Here is a 17396-nt window from a genome sequence, read left to right on the forward strand (position 1 = left end):
GAGGACACCCACTCTGCTGCTAGGATCCGGAACCAGAGTACCCCTCTCTGCTGCTGTGGTCTGGCAGCAGAGGACCTTTCTCCCTTCTGAGGTCCTGCACCAGAAGACCCTACTAGGTTGCTCGGGTCAGGCACCAGAGGACCCAACTCTGCTGCTGGGGTCCGGCCACAAAGGTCCTTCCTCCTTGCTATGGTACGGCAGCAGAGGACCCTCCTCCCTGCTCGGGTACCGCAGAACAGGACCATCTTCTGCTGCTGGGGTCCGACACCAGAGGACACCTCTCTCTGCTGAGGTCCGAAACCAGAGTACCCTAGTCTCTGCTGGGGTCGAGCAGCAGGGACCCTCCTTACTCCTGGGGTCCAGCAGCAGAGGACGCTGCTCTGCTGCTGGGTTCATACAGCAGAGGACCCTCCTGCCATCTGGGGTCCAACAGCCGATGACCCTCGTTTGCTTCTATTCCGGCATCAGAGGAACCTCCTGTGCTGCTTGGGTCCGGCATCAGAAGACTCCTCTCTGCTGGGGTCCAGCAGCAGAGGCCCCTCCTCCCAGCTGGGTTCAAGCAGCAGAGGACCATCCTCTCTGCTGGGGACTAGTACGAAAGACCCTCCTCCCAGCTGTGGTCCTGCAGCAGAGGACCCTCCACTGCTGTTGTGTCCGGTAGCACAGCACCCTCCTCTGCTTAGGAACCCCAGCAGAAAGGAAGCAGCAAAGGACCCTACTCTCTGCTTTGGTCCAGCAGCAAAGGACCCTCCTCTCTGCTGTGGCACAGCAGAGAGAAAGCAGAAGAGGAGCCTTTACTCAGCTGGGGTCCTGCAGCACAGGACCTTCCTCTTCTGCTGTGTTCCAGCAGCAGAGGATCCTCCTCCACTGCTGGACCCCTGCCTCCGAGGATCATCCTCTGCTGCTGGACCACAGCAGAGAGTAAGTTACAGAGGACACTCGTCTCCTGCTGGACCCCTAAGAGAGGACAAAGAGGAGGACCCTCCTCCCTGCTGGGTTCCGGCAGTAGAGGAAACTCCTCTGCTGTGGTCTGGCAGCATAGGACCTTCCTCTGCAAAGAGGTGCGGCAGCAGAGAACACCCACCTTCTGCTGGGGTCTGGCACCAGAAGACCCTCCTCAGCAGCTGGGGTCCGGTAGCAGAGGTCCTCCTCTGCTGAACCTCAGCAGAGAGGAAGCAGCAGAGGACACTCTTATCTGTTGGGGTCCATCAGCAGAGTACCCCCCTCTGCTACTGGGGTTTGGCAGCAGAGGACCCTGCACCCCTGTAGCAGAGGACCCTCCTCCCTGCTGGACCCCAAAGAGAGGACGCAGCAGAGGACATTCCTCTTCTACTGGTGTCCTACAGCAGAGTACCCACCTCTTTCTGCTGGCTCCAGCAGCAGAAGACCCTCCTCTCTGCAGTGGTCCGGCACCAGAGGACTATCCTCTGTGCTGTTATTTGGCAGCAGAGAACCTCCTCCCTGCTGGGGTCAGACAGCAGAGGACCCTCCTCTCTCCTGGGTTCCAGTATCTGAGGACCCACCTATTTATTGGATCCCAGCAGAGAGGAAGCAGCAAGGACTCTCCTCTTCTACTTACGTCCTGCAGCAGAGGACCACCTTCTTCTGCAAAGTTCCGGCAGCAGAGGATGATCCTCTTTGCTGGGGTCTGGAAGCCTAGGACCCTCAATTTCTGCTGTGGTCCGGAAGCAGAGGAACGTCCCCTGCTGGTGGGGTCCAGTACCAGAGGACTGCCTTCTGCTTCTGGGGTCCAGCAGCAGAGGAGGCTCCTCTGCTGCTGGACCGCAGTGGAGAGGTAGCAGCAAACGACCCTCCTCTGCTGGACTCTTGCAGCAGAGGACCGTCCTCTGCTGCTGGACGACAGCAGAGGGGAAGTTGCAGAGGACCCTCATTGCCTACTGGACCCCAAAGAGAGGACACTGCAGAGGACTCTACTCTTCTACTGGGGTTCAGCACCAAAGGATCCTCATCTATATTAGAATCCAGCAGAGAGGAAGCAGCAGAGGACCCTCCTCTTCTACTGGACTCCTGAATCAGAGCACCCTCCTCTGCTGCTGGACCACAGCACAGAGGAAGTTGAAGAGGACCCTCGTCCCCGACTGGGCCCCAAAGAGAAGAAACAGCAGGTGACCCTCTTCTAATGGCGTTTGGCAGCAGAAGTCCCTCCTCTGCTGCTAGTGTCTGGCAACAGAAGACCCCCCTCTGTTGATGGGGTCCAGCACCAGAGGACTCCCCTAAGCTCCTGATGGCCGACAGCAGAGAACCCTCTTTCTCCTGGGTTCCTGCAGCAGAGGACCCCCGTCTGCTGCTGGAGTCCGGAAGCAGAGGTCCTCCCTCTGCTGCTGTTTCTGGCACCAGAGGACCCCTCACGGCTTCTGGGTTCCAGCACGAGAGGATCTCCCTCTGCTGCTGGGGACCAGCACCAGAGGAACCACTTGTGCTGCTGTGGTCCGGTACCCAAGGACTCTCCTCTCCTGCTGGGGTCCAGCAGCAGAGAACCGCCTCTGCTCTTGGAGTCCAACACCAAAGGACCCACCTCTGCTACTGGGTCTGGCAGCAAAGGACCCGCCTCTGCTACTGGGTCCAGCAGCAGAGGACCCTCCTCTCTGCTGGTGTCCAGCAGCAGAGGACCTTCCTCTCCTCTTGGGGTCAGGCACCAGAGGATGCCCCTCTCTGCTGTGGTCCAGCAAAAGAGAACCCCCTCTGATCCTTGGGTCGGGCACTAGAGGACACCCCTCTCTGCTGGGGTGGAGCACCAGAGGACCCTGCTCTCTGCAGGGGTGGAGCAGCAGAATACCCTCCTCTCTGCTGTGCCAGGCATTAGAAGACCCTCCACTGCTGCTGCGTTCCACAGCAGAGGACCCTTCTCTTCTGCTGGACCCCAGCTGAGAGGAAGCAGGAGAGGAACATTCTCTCTGCTGGTGTCTAGTATGAGAGGACCCTCCTCTCCTGCTGGGGTCCAGCAGCAGAGGACCGCCTTCTGCTGCTGGGGTGCGGCAGCAGAGAACCCCCTCTGCTCTTGAGGTCCAACACCAAAGGACCCGCCTCTGCTACTGGGTCTGGCAGCAGTGGACCCCCTCTGCTGCTGGTGTCCGGGAGTGGAGGTCCTCCCTCTGCTGCTGTGGTCGGACACCAGAGGACCCCCCTCAGCTGATGGGGTCTGCCACCAGAGGACCCGCCTCTGTTGCTGGGGTCTGGCAGCAGAGGACCTTCCTTCTGCTATGTTCTGGTAGCAGAGGACCCTCCTCCCTGCAGGGATATGGCAGCAGAGAACCCTCATCTGCTGCTCAGGTGTGGTACCAGATGACCCTCCCTGCTGCTGGGGTCCGGCAGCAGAGGACTGTCATCCCTGCTGAAGTCCACAATGAGAGAACCCTCCTCCCTGCTGTGGTCCAGCTGTAGAAGACCCTGCTCTGTTGGTGGTGTCCGGCACCAGAGGACACCCCTCTGCTGCTCTGGTCCGGCACCAGAGGACCCCCTCTCGTGCTGGTGTCCGGCACCACATGACTCTCCTCTGCTGCTGCGATCTGGCAGCAGAGGACCCTCCTTCTGCTGGGTTCTGGCAGCAGAGGACCTTCCTCCCTGCTGGGGTCCGACAGCACCAGTGGACCCTCCTCTCTGCTGGGGTCCTGCAGCAGAGGACCTTACTCTGCTGTTGGGGTCAGGAACCAGAGGATCCCCTTCTCTGCTGAGGTCCAGCAAAAGAGAACCCCCTCTGCTGCTTGGGTCAGGCACCAGAGGACACCCCTCTCTGCTGGGGTGGAGCAGCAGAGGACCCTCCTCTCTGCTGCGGCCCGGCTTTAAAAGACCCTCCACTGCTTCTGCGTCCAACAGCAGATGACCCTACTCTTCTGCTGCACCCCAGCTTAGAGGAAGCAGCAGAGGACCATCCTCTCTGCTGGTGTCTAGCATGAGAGGACCCTTATCTCTGCTGGGGTCCAGCAGAAAGGAAGCACCAGGACGCTCCTATCGGCTGGAGTCCTGCATCAGAGGACCCTCCTCTTCTTTCCTGTTCCAGCAGCAGAGGACCCTCCTCTCCTGCTGTCAGATCCCAGCAGCAGAGCAGCATCATCTCCTGCCTGACACAGCAGAGAGGAGGGTCCTTAGCTGCTGAACCCCAGCCTAGAGGAGTCTCCTCTGCTACGGGACCACAGCAGAGAGGAAGTTGCAGAGGACACTCATCTCCTGCTGGACCCCAAAGAGAGGACAAAGCACAGGACCCTAATCTTCGGCTGGGATCTGACAGATGAGGACCCTGTTTCTGCTGGTTTCCTGCAGCAGAGGACTCTCCTCCCTGCTGGAGTCCGTCAGCAGAGGACCCTCTTCTGCTTCTGGGGTCCGGCACCAGTGGACCTCCTCTGCTGCTCGGGTCCGGCACCAGAAGACCCTCCTCCCTGCTGGGTTCCGGAAGCAGAGGGCCCTCCTCCCAGGTGGGGTCTGGTGGCAGAGGACCACCCTCTCTGCTGGGTACAGCAGCAGAGCATCCACCACTGCTGCTGTTGTCTGAAACCAGAGGACACCCCTCTCTGCTGGGGTCTAGCACCAGAGGACCCTCCTCTGCTTTTGGCGTCCGGCACCAGAAGATCCCCCTCTGCTGATGGGATCCAGCACCAGAGGACCTCCATATGCTCCTGGGGTCTGGCAGCAGAGAACACTCCTACTGCTGGGTTCCTGCAGCAGAGAACTCCCCTCTGCTGCTAGGGTCCGGCAGCAGAGGAACACCTTGTTCTGCTGTGGTGCGGTGCCCAAGTACTCTCTTATCCTGCTGGGGTCCAGCGGCAGAGGATCCTCCACTCTGCTGGGGTCCAGCACCAGATTACCGCCTTCTGCTGCTGGGGTGCGGCAGCAGAGGACCCGCCTCTGCTGCTGTAGCCCTAGTGGAAAGGTAGCAGCAAAGGACCCTCCTCTCCTGCTGGACCCCTGCAACAGAGGTCCCGCCTCTGCTGCTGGACTACAGCAGAGGGGAAGTTGCAGAGGAACCTTGTTTCCTACTGGACCCCAAAGAGAGGACACGCAGAGGATTCTACTCTTCTACTGGCGTCCTGCAGCAGAGGACCCTCCTCTTCTGCTGGGTTCCAGCAACAGAGGATCCTCCTCTCTGCTGTGGTCCTGCAGCAGAGGACCCTCCCCTCTCCTGATGTCCGGCAGCAGAGGAAGTCCTCTCTGCTGGAGTCCGGCAGCAGAGAACCCCCTTATGCTGTTTGGGTCTGGCAGCCAAGAACCCCCCTCTGCTGCTGGGTTTTGGTACCAGAGGACCCCCTTGTCCTGCTGGGGTTTGGTAGCAGATTGCACTCCTTATGCTGGGTTCTGGCAGCAGACAACACCCATGTTCTGCTGGGTCCTGCAGCAGAGTTCCTCCCTCTGCTGTTGGTTTCTGAATCACAGGACTCCCCTCTGATGCTAGGGTCTGGCAGCAGAGGACTCCCTCTTCTGATGTGGTCCAGCACAAGAGAATCCCCCTCTGCTGTTGTGTTCCTGCACCAGATGACCCGCCTCTGCTGCTGGAGTCCAGCACCAGAGGACCATCCTCTCCTGCTGTTGTCAGGCAGCAGAGGATTCTCCCCCCTGCTAGGGTCTGACAACAGAGGACCCTCCTCTGTTCCTCGGGTCAGGCACCAGAGGTCCCTCCTCTGTTGCTGTCATCCGGCAGTAATGGGCCTTCCTCCCTGCTGGGGTCCGCCAGCAGAAGAGCCTGCTCCCTGCTGGGGTCTGACCGCACCACAGGACTCCCCTCTCTACTGTGTCCAGTAGCAGAGGGGCCTCCTCTACTGCTGGGGTCTGGCACCAGAGGACCCCCTTCTGCTGCTGGAGTCTGGCAACAGAGGCACAACTCTCTGCTGAGGTCCAGCACAAGAGGACCCTCCTCAATGCTGGGGTCCAGCAGCAGACGACCCTCCTCTCTTCCACGGTCCTGCAGCAGAGAGCCCTCCTTTTATGCTTGTTTCCAACAGCAGAGGACCCTCCTCTCCTGCTGGACCCCTGCAGCAGAGGACACTCCTCTGCATCTGAACCACAGAAGAGAGCAAGTTGCAGAGGAACATCGTCCACTACTGGACCCCAAAGAGAGGATGCAGCAGAGGACCATCCTCTTCTGCTGGGGTCCAAGAGCAGAGGAACCTCCTCTCTGCTGGGTCCAACAGCAGATGACACTGCTTTGCTGCTCAGGTCCTACAGCAGAGGACAATCCTCTGCTGCTTGGGTACGACAGCAGAGGACCCTCCACTGCTGCTGGGGTCCAGTACCAGAGGACTCCCCTTTGTGCTGAGGTCCAGCAACAGAGGACCCCCCTCTGCTTCTGGGGTCCGGCACCAGAGGAACCACTTGTGCTGCTACGGTCCGGTACCAGAGGACCCACCTCTGCTGCTGTTTTCTGGTACCAGAGGACCACCCTCTGCTGCTGGGGTATGGCACTAGAAGACCCCCCCTCTGCTGCTGGGGTCTGGCAGCAGAGGACCCTCCTTCTGCAGGGTTCCGGCAGCAGAGGACCCTACTCCCTGCTGGGATCCGGCAACAGAGGACACTCTTCCCTGCTGCAGTCCAGCAGCAGAGAACCTTCCTCTGCTCTTGGTGTCAGTCACAAAAGGACCCCCCTCTGCTGCTTGGGTCCAGCAAAACAGAACCCTCTATGATCTTAGGCCCAGCACCAGAGGACAACCCTCTCTGTTGGAGTATACCACCAGAGGTGCCTCGTCTCTGCTGGGGTGGATCAGCAGAAAATCCTCCTCTCTGTCTGGGTCCGGCAGTAGAGGACCCTACACTGCTGCTGCGTCTGACAGCAGAGGACCCTCTTCCTCTGCTGGACCCCAGCAGAGAGGAAGCAGCAGAGAACCATCCTCTCTGCTGGTGTCTAGCATGAGAGGTCCCATCTCTCTGCTGGGGTCCAGCAGAAAGGAAGCAGAAGAGGACCCTCCTCTCGGCTGGAGTCCCGTAGCAGAGGACCTTCCTCTTCTTTTAGGTTCAGCAGCAGAGGACCCTCCTCTCTGCTGTAGTGCAGCACCAGAGGAGCCTTGTCTTCTGCTGTGGTCCAGCAGCAGAGGAAACTCTTCTCTGCTGGGGTCCAGAAGCGGAGCACCCTCCTCTCTGCTGAGTTCCAGCACCAGAGGACCCTCTTCTCTGCTAGGATCCAGCACCAGATGACCATCCTCTCTGTTGGGGTCCAACATCCGAGGACCCTTCTCTATGCTGGCGTCCAGCAGTAGAGGACCCTCCTCTTTTTTTGAGTCTGCCAGCAGAGGACGGTATTCCCTGCTGGGGTCCTGCAGCAGAGGACCTTCATCCATGCTGGAGAGCCTTGGATGAGCGTCCCGCACTGAGTGCTGATGGCCACGAGAGGGCGCCCAAAGCCGCCATTCTTTCTTTTTTTCTTTTCTTTTCTTATCCTTTTGTTTTTTTTTACAGGTTTATTTATTTTATTCCAAAGTCAGATATACAGAGAGGAGGAGAGACAGAGAAAAAGATCTTCCGACCGATGATTCACTCCCCAAGTGAGCCACAATGGCTGGTGCACGCTGATCCAAAGCCAGGAACCTGGAGCCTCTTCTGGGTCTCCCATGTGGGTGCAAGTTTCCAAAGCTTTGGGCCGTCTCTACTGCTTTCCCAGGCCACAAGCAGGGATCTGGATGGGAAGTGGAGCAGCCGGGATTAAAACCGGTGCCCATATGGGATCCCGGCTCGACCAAGGCGAGGACTTTAGTTGCTAGGCTACGGCGCCAGGCCCCAAGCTGCCCTTTCTACCCCTGGTGGGCTCAGGCCTTCTGAGCTCTAGACAGTCCAACCCAAGCCATCCTAGGGTGAGGTGGGGGTCACAGACAGTATTCTGGTACACGTGTTGTTGAAAGATCAGGGCTCCAAGGCCGAACAGCCCACATACCAAAGCCGGGGAGGGGTGCAGGACGCTTGGGGCCTAGCATCAGCCCGGGCCTCTGTGATAGGAAGTGTCAGGATGCCTTTAAGAGCAAGGCACTTAAAGAACCCTGGGAGGTGGTGCCCTATGTCAGCATGCCCACAGGCCCTCAGGGAGCTGGAGTCCAACACCAGCATCTTGGAGGCCCTGAGAGCTGGAGTCCCGCACCTGCGTCCCACAGGACCCCTGATGAGCTACCAAGAGGGCTTTATGGACTTTTATTTTTTTTCATTCCAAAGTCCGAGATACAGAGAGGAGGAGAGACAGAGAGGAAGATCTTCTGTCCGATGATTCACTCTCCAGGTAAAATGCAACAGCCGGTCCCCTCGGCACCCACTCTGCTGGGGCCTCAGCGAGAGGGTCCCCCTCAGAACTGCATCCTTCGCTGCTGGGGCCTCAACGAGAGGGTCACCCTCGGAACCCCCTCTGCTGGGGCCTCAGCGAGAGGGACAGCCGCAGCCCCACTCCCTCGATGCTGGGATCTTAGAGTGAGGGAACCCCGAACCCCCCTCTCTCTCTGCTACGGTCTCAGTGAGAGGGACCCTCGGCCCTCCTTTCTCTCTCTCTCTCTGCTGGGGCCTCAGCAAGATGTTCCCCTCGCGACCCCCTCTCTGTGGGGGCCTCAGGGAGAGGGACCGTCTGCTGCCCTCTCTCTCTGTTCTGCTCTGGTGGGAACTCAGCAAGAGGGTGCCACTTGTACCCCACCTCTCTCTCTGCTGGTGCCTCCGCGAGAGGGACTCACAACCACTCCATTTCTCTCTCTCTCTCTGATGGGGCCTCAACGAGAGGGACCCTCTGAGCCAGAGCCTCTATCTCTGCTTGGACATCTGAGAGAGGGTCCGCCTCGGGACCCCGTCTGCTGCGGCCTAAGTAAGAGAGACCACCGGGACCCCCTTCCTAGCTGCTGGGGCCTCAGTGACACGGACCACCAAGCACCCCTCCATCTCTGCTGGGGCCTCAGTGACAGGGTCCCCCTTGGACACCCCCTCTCTCTCTGCTGGAGCCTCAGCGAGAAGGTACCCCTTGGGACACCCTCTCCTCGGGCCTCGGGAAGAGGCTCCCCCTCGGGACCCCCTCCGTCTCTGCTGGAGCCTCAGCAAGAGGGTCATCCTCTGGACCCCCTCTGCTGGGGCCTCATCGAGAGGAACTCCCTCAAGACACCCTCTGCTGGGGCCTCAGCGAGAGGGTTTCCCAGCGCCCCCTCCCTCGCTGCTGGGGCCTCAGGGAGAGGGTGCCCCTCGGACCCCCTCTGCTGGGGCCTCAGCTAGAGGGACCCTTGGCACCCTCCTCTCTCTTCTGTTGGGCCTCTGAAAGAAGTTAGCGCTTGGACGCCCCCTTCTCTCTGCTGGGGCCTCAGGGAGTGGGACACTCGGCCCCCTCTCTCTGCTGGGGCTTCAACGAAGGATCCCCTAGGGACCCCCTCTGCTGGGGCCCAAGCGAAAGGGACCCCTGGCGACTCCTCCCTCGCTGCTGGGCCTTAGCAAAAGAGACCACTCGGGACCCCCTCTACTAGGGCCTCAGTCAGATTGTCCACCTTGGGACCTCCCCTGCTGGGGCCACAGTGGGAGGGTCCCCCTCGGACCGCACATCTCTGTCTGCTGGGACCTCAGCGAGAGGGTCCCCATTGGGACCCCCTCAGCTGAAGCCTCAGCAAGAAGGACCCTCAAGCTGCTGGTGCCTCAACGAGAGGGCCCCACTCCGAACCCATTCTGCTGGGGCCTTAGCCAGAGGGAACCTCGTCCCCCTCTATCTCTCTGTCTGTTTCTGCTAGGGCCTCAGCAAAAGGGTCCTCCTAGGAACCCCCACTCTCTCTTGGGGCTTCAGTGAGAGGGACCATTGTCACCCCTCTCTCTCTCTCTCTTCTCTGCTGGGGCCTCAGAGAGAGGGACCATCGGCTGCCCTCTCTCTGTCTCTCCCTGCTGGGGCCTCAGTGAAAGTGTCCCCCTCGGGAGCCCCTCAGCTTGGGCCTAAGCGAGAGTGACCCCCGGAGCTTGCCTCCCTCTCTGCTGGGGCCTCGGCGATGGGGTCCCCCTCGGGAGCTCCTCTGCTGGGCCCTCTGCGAGAGGGTGTTCTTCGGAGCCTCCTCTCTCTGCTATGGCCTCAGCGAGAGGGTCCCACTTGGGACAAACTCTGCTGGGGCCTCAGCGAGATCGTCCACCTTGGGACCTCCTCTGCTGGGGTCTCAGCGAGACAGTCCCCGTCGGACCCCCTCTCTCTCTGCTGAGACCTCAGCTAGAGGGTCCCCCTGGGACCCACTCTGCTGGGGCCTCAGTGAGATTGTCCCCCTAGGATCCCTCCCTCTCTCTCTGCTGAGGCCTCAGCGAGAGGGTCCCTCTCGGGTCCCCCTCTGCTAGGGCCTCAGCGACAGGGACACCCGAAGCCCCTCTCCCTATATGCTGTGACCTTAGCAAGTGAGTCCCCCTCGGACCCCCCCTCTGTCTCTGCTGGGGCCTCAGCGAGAGGGTCAACCTCGGGACACACACTCTCTTTCTCTCCTCTGGGGCCTCAGTGAGAGGGTCCCCTTCAGACTCCCCTCTCTCTCTGCTGGGGCCTCAGCGAGAGAGTCCCCTTTGGGACCCACTCTGCTGGGGCCTCAGGGAGAGGGTCACCCTCGGACCCTCCCTCCCTTGCTGCTGGGGCCTCAACAAGAGGGTCCCACTCGGGACAACCTCTACTGGGGCCTCAGAGAGAGGGACCCTTTCTTTGCTGGGGCCTCAGTGAGAGGGACACTCCCAGCCAGAGCCTCTTATCTCTGCTGGGGCCTCTAAGAGAGGGTACCCCTCGGGACCCGATCTGCTGGGTCCTAAGTGACTGGGATCCCCAGAACCCCCCTCCCTCCCTGCTGGGGCCTCAGCTAGACGGACCCCCAGAGCCCCTCTCCATCTCTGCTGGGACCTCAGTGAGAGAGTCCCCCTCGGACATGCTCTCCATCTCTGCTAGAGCCTCAGCGAGAAGGTACCCCTTGGGACCCCCTCTCCTCAGGCCTCAGGAAGATGGTACCCCTCGGGTACCCGCTCCATCTCTGCTGGAGCCTCAGCGAGAGGGTCACCCTCTGGAGCCACTCTACTGCGGCCTCAGCGAGAGGGACTCCCTCGAGACCCCCCCCCCCGCTGGGGCCTCAGCGAGAGGGTCCCCCTAGGAACCTCTGCTGGGGCCAGAGCGAGAGGTTTGCCCTCAGGACCCCCTCCTGCTGGGGCCTCAGTGAGATCATCCACCTTGGGAACTCCTCTTCAGGGGCCTCAGCGAGAGGGTCCCCCTTGGTACCCCCTCTGCTTGGGCCTCAGTGAGAGGTACCCTTTGCCCCCCCCTTCCCTACCTATCTCCTGAGGCATCTACGAGATAGTCCATCTCAGGAGCCCCTCTGCTGGGGCCTCAGCGAGAGGAACCCCCGGCAAACCCCTCCCTCACTGCTGGGGCCTCAGTAAGAGGGTCCCCCTGGGCGCACCCTCTGCTGGGGCCTCAGCGAGGTGGAACCCTGGCGACCCCTCTCTGGCTGCTGGGGCCTCAGCAAGAGGTACTCCTTGGGACCCCTTCTGCTGGGGCCTCAGCCAGAGGGACACCTGGAGCCATCTAACCTTTCTGCTGGGGCCTAGGCGAGAAGGTACCACTCGGGACCCCCTCTGCTGCGGCCTCAGCGAGAGTGCCCCCTGAGCCCGCTTCCCTCTCTGTGGATGCCTCAGTGGGAGGGTCCCCCTCGGGACCCCTCTGCTGGAGCCTCAGCGAGAGTGTTCCTCTCGGACCCCTCCTCTCTCTCTACTGTGGCCTCAGCGAGAGGTTCCCCCTCGGAACCCCTCTGCTGGGGCCTCATCGAGAGAGATCCTCATTACCTGACCCTCTCTCTCTGTTGGGGCCTCAGCGAGAGGGTCCACCTGAGGAACTCCATCTTCTGGGGCCTCAGTGTGGTGTCCAAGGGTGTCAAGCCTCAGCCTGCCAGGCAGATGGCCTGTATAGGTGCTGCTTCAAGTCCTGGTTGTTTCCCCTGCAATCAGGCTCCCTGCTGATGATCCTGGGAGAGCAGTGGAGGATGGTGCCTGGGTTGTGACCCTGTTCCCCTTGAACCTTTATGACATGTGAATGAAGCTCCTAGTTCCTGGGCTTGTCCTGACCCTGCCACAGCTGGCTCTGGTGGAAGTGAGGCAGCAGATGCAAGAAAGTTTGCTCTGTCTCACTCTCTCTTCCTCTGTGCTTCAAAGCAAGCAGGACAGAGGGATACAGGCAGGCAGGAAGGAAGAGAAAGAAAGCTGCTGGCTTCCTGGGAGGGAGTGTGCTGTGTGCTGTGTACTGTGCTGTGGCTCTAGACTGCTTTTGTCTGCCAACGCGGACCCCAAGGACATGTGTGTGTTTCAGTCCTGGGACTCCTGTGCAACCTCTCCGAAGAATGTCCTTGAGAGTGAATGTCTCTCAAGCCAGGTTTGTTTCCCTTGTTTGTGCAGTAGAGCCTGGAGGAGCGTCATGCAATGAGTCCTGCTGACCACGAGAGGGTGCGCAAAGCTGCCCTTTCTACCCCTGGTTGTCCTTAGGCCTTTTGAGCACAAGAAGGCCCAGCCAGAGCCATCCTAGTGTTAGGTGGAGGTCCATTACAGTGTTCCTGGATATGTGTCGCTGGAAGATTGGGGTTCAAGGCAGAACAGCCCTTATACCAAGGTCCAGGAGGGTTTGGAGGACACTTGTAGCTTTGCATCAGGCTGAGGCTCTGTGCTAGGAAGTGGCTGTGTGCCTTCACCAGCAAGGTACAACCTAGGGCACGGGGAGAAACTTGGGAGCTGGAGTCCCACATCAGCGTGCCCAAGGCCCTCTGAGAGCTGGAGTCCCACATCAGCGTGCCAACAGACCCTCTGGGACCTGGAGTTGCACACAGGCTGACAAGCCCTGATTTTTCACAGATGTGGACCCCAGAAACATTTACACCACCTGCTTTCCTAGCTGAGCAACCCTAGGTAGGCCCTTGGCTTTCTTTACCAAGTGGAGCAGCTCCCTGATGGGCTGCGGAGAGGCCTTCATGTGTTTTTGCATGTGTGGAGTGGCAGTTATGGTGATACAACACACGGTATTCCTCTGCCTAGCTCGGTGGGTGAGTGCTGTGTGCTGTGTCCTGTGGTTCTAGACTGCTTTTGTCTGCCAATGCAGACCCAAAGGGCATACGTAGGTCTTCCGTCCTGGCATTCCTGTGAAACCTCTTCAAAAAGTGTCCTTGATAGTGAATTTCTCTCAGGCCAGGTTTGATTCCCATGTCTGGGCAGGAGAGACTAGAGAAGCGTCCTGCCGTGAGTTCAACTGTACACGAGAGAGCGTGCAAAGCTGCCTTTCTACCCCTTGTGGGCTCAGGCCTTTTGAGCACAAGACGGCCTGGCCCAAGGCATCCTAGCGTCAGGTGGTGCTCCTGGACAGTGTTCCTGGACACAGGATGCTGGAATATTGGGGTCCAAGGCAGAACAGCCCGCATGCCAAGGTCCAGGAGTGTGTATAGGATGCCTGTGTCCTTGCATCAGCCCAGGCCTCTGTGCTAGGAGGTGGCTGTGTGCCTTCACCAGCAAGGAACATCAGAGGGCACTGGGGAAACCTGCGAGCTGGAGTTCCACGTCAGGGCACCCAGAGGCCCTGTGGGAGCTGGAGTCCCACATCAGTCTCTCCCACAGGGCCCTCTGAAACATGGAGACTCACATCAGTTTGTCCATGGTCCCTCTGAGAGTTGAAATCCTAGGTCATTGTGCCCACGCACCCTCTGTGTGCTAGTGTCCCACGTCAGTGTGCCCATGGACCCTCTGGGACCTGGAGTTACTCAACAGCTGACTAGCACTGGTCTTTCGCAGATGAGATCCTTGGAAACATTTACACCACTCTCTTTCCTCACAGAGCACCATTAGGGGCAGGAACTAGGTGTTCTTTAGCAAGTGGTGAAGCTCCCTGATGGGCTGCATAGAGGCCTTTGTGCATTTTTGCATTTGTGGAGTGGCACTTAGTTTGATACACCACTCGGCCTTCTTCTGCTTAGCTGGGTGGATCTGGGCATGTGGGCTCCTAAGCCAGGAGCAGGTGGATGGGTAAGTAAGCACCAGAGGTCACCAGTCATCTGGAATAGGAAGTCCCAGGCCTTAGCTGCTGCAAGGGCACCCTGGACATGCATTCTCACTGTCTAGCAGGGATGGTGGATGGGGAGCCACCAAACCTGCAAAAGGGAGGGCCTCCCATGCCATCTTCAAGAATGGGATCACAGGGACCATATTCCATTCTACAAGGCATCATATTAAACATGTGTCGTGTGCATTGGAGGCATGAATTTGGTTCCAGAGTGCCCTGTCAAATGCAATTGCCCTCTCGTTCACCAGGGAATGCTTCACCCTATACCAGGACCATCCTAGATTCAAGACCCTTTCTCCTGCAGCGGACAACCTGTGAACCATCAGCTGCCACTGGTGTGCCACCTGAACCAAGAAACCCCAACAGCTGACGTGTCTTCTCCACAGAGGCTTTCTCACCAGGAAAGGTAGAGTAGCAGCATGCCTGGATGCCTTATTGGTGCCCGCTGCTCTCTCAGCACGGAACAGCCAAAGTTGTGCCAGCAAGGGGGACAGGTACTTTCAGTGGCCTGTTGAAGGAGGTGCTGAAGAACCTGGTAAGGGATGTTGTCGGGTGGTGTGGGTTTTGGTGGTTGGGGAGGGGTCCTAAGGTGTCAAGCCTCAGCCTGCGAGGCTTGTGTGCAGTTCAGCTGTATGGGTGCTGCTTCAAGATCTGACAGCATCCTCTGCAGTCCAGCTTCCTGCCGATGGTGCTGGGAGAGCAACGGAGGATGGCGCAGGATCTTGTGCCCCTGTGCCTCTGTGCCCCTGTGGGACATGTGGAGGAAGCTCCTGGTTCTCGGGCTTGTCCTGGCCCAGCCACATCTATCTCTGGTGGTGGTCCCTGGGGAAGAGAGGCAGCAGGTGCAAGAAAGATTGCTCTCTCTCTCCCTCTCTGTTCCTGTGTGCTCCAAGCAAACAGGACAGATTCAGGCAGGCAGGCAAGAAGGCAGGAAGAGTGTGATTGCTATTGGCCTCCTGGCAGGGAGTGTGCTGTGTGCTGTGTGCTGTGCTGTGACTGAAGACTGGTTTTGTCTGCCAATGCAGACCCCAAAGGTGTGCATAGGGCTTCCGCCCTGAGACTCTTGTGAAACCCCTCCAAAGTGTGTTCTTGAGAGTGAATGTCTCTCAGGCCGGGTTTGTTTCTCTTGTGCAGCAGAGCCTGGAGGAGCGTCCTGCAGTGAGTCCTGCTGTCCACGAGAGGGCGCATAAGCTGCCCTTTCTCCCCCTGGTTGGGCTCATTCCTTTTGGACACTAGACAGCCAAGCCCCAGCCATCCTAGTGTCAGGTGGGGGTCCTGGAGAGTGTTCCTGAATACTTGTCCCTTGAAGATTGGGTTAAGGCTGAAAAACCTGCAAACGAAGGTCCAGGAGGGGGTTGAGGATGATTGTGGTCTTGCATCATCCTGGACCTCTGTGCTAGGAAGTGGCTGTGTGCCTTCACCATTAAGTTACCACATAGGACATGGGGAGAGCGCTGGGAGCTGGAGTTCCACATTAGGGCACCCAGAGACCCTGTGGTAGATGGAGTCCCATGTCAGCGTGCCCACAGTCCCTCTGGGAGCTGGAGACTCACATTAGCCTGCTCATGGGCCTCTGAGAGCAGGAGACCCATGTCAGTGTGCACATGGGCCCTCTGGGATACTGAGTCCTAGTTCAGCGTGCCCATGTGTCCTGTTGGGAATTGGGGTCTCATGTCACTGTGCCCATGGGTCTTGTAGGAGCTTGATACAAACGTCAGTGTGCCCACAGGCACTCTGGGAGTTAGAGTCCCACGTCAGTGTGCAGAAGGACCCTCTGGTACCTGGAGTTACTCACTGACTGGCTAGCATTGATCTTTCACAGATGAGCTCCCCAGAAACCTTGCCACTACCCCCTTTCATCACAAAGCACCCTTGGGGACAGGGCCTGGGCTTTCGTTAGCAATTGCAACTGCTCCCCGATGGGCTGCAGAGAGGCCTTCGTGTATTAATGCATGTGTGGGGTGGCAGTTAGGGTGATACAGCACTCGGCCTTCCTCTGCCTAGCTGGGTGGTGTCTGGGCTTGTGGGATTCTAAGGATGGAACAGTGGAAGGACGAGTAAGTACCAAAGGACACCAGTCATCTGGAATAGGAAGTCCCAGGCCTTAGCTTCTGCGAGAGCACCCTGGGACATGCAGTCCCACTTTCCAGCAGGTAGGACGTTGGCCTGGGAGCAACCAAGGCCTGCACAAAATAGGCCCTCCCATGCCATGGGCAGGCATGGCCTCACAAGGCCCATTGCTGTGTGCTGTGTGCTGTGCTGTGACTGAAGACTGCTTTTGTCTGCCAATGCAGACCCCAAGGGTGTGCGTAGAGCTTCTCTCCTGGGACTTCTGTGCAACCGCTCCAAAGCGTGTCCTTGAGAGTGAATTTCTCTTAGGCTGGGATTGTTTCCCTTGTTTGTGCAGGAGAGCCTGGAGGAGCGTCCTGCAGTGAGTCCTGCTGGCCATGAGAGGGCGCATAAGCTGCCCTTTCTACCCCTGGTTGGCTGAGGCATTTTGAGCACTAGAAGGTCCAGCCCCAGCCATCCTAGTGTCAGGTGGGAATCCTGGACAGAATTCCTTTATATGTGTCCCTTGAAGATTGGGCCGAACAGCCTGCATATGAAGGATCAAGAGGGGGTGGAGGACGCTTGTGGCCTTGCATCAGGCCAGGCCTCTGTGCTAGGAAGTGGCTGTCTGTCTTCACCAGCAAGGTAGAACCTAGGGCACAGGGAGAACTAGAAGCTGGAGTTCCACATCACGGTCCCCAGAGGCCCTGAGGGATGTGGAGTCTCAGTCAGTAAGCCCACGAACCCTATGGGAGCTGGAATCCCATGTGAGTGTGCACACGGACCCTCTGAGAGCTGGAATCCCACATCAGTGTGCCCATGGGCCCCGTGAGACCTCGGGTTCATGTCTGTGTACCCATGAGCCCTCTTGGACCTCGATCCTAATTCAGCATTCCCCAATCCCAGTGGAATCTGGGGTCCGACGTCAGCGTGTCCATGGACCCTCTGAGACTGGAATTACACACCAGCTGACTAGCAATGATGTTTCGCAGATGAGGTACCCAGAAAACCTTTCCTGAATCCGGAAGCAGAGGAACCTCTTCCCTGCTGGGGTCCGGCAGCAGAGGACCATCCTCCCTGCTGGGGACCGCAGCAGAGGACCCTCCTCCCTGCTGGGGACCGCAGCAGAGGTCCCTCCACCCTACTTGGGTTCGGCAGCAGAGGACCCTAATCCCTGCAAGTTCCGGCAACAGAGGACCCTCATCCCTGCTGCTGGACACCAGCAGAGAATAAGCATCAGAGGTCCTTCCTCTCTGCTGTGGTCCAGCACCAAAGGACCATCCTCTCTGCTGGACCGCAGCAGAGAGGAAGCCGCAGAGGACCCTCCTCTCTGCTGCTGGGTTCCAGCAGCCACAGAGGACCCTCC

This window comes from Ochotona princeps, chromosome 2 (genome assembly GCF_030435755.1).
Source record: "Ochotona princeps isolate mOchPri1 chromosome 2, mOchPri1.hap1, whole genome shotgun sequence".
Lineage (NCBI taxonomy): Eukaryota > Metazoa > Chordata > Mammalia > Lagomorpha > Ochotonidae > Ochotona > Ochotona princeps.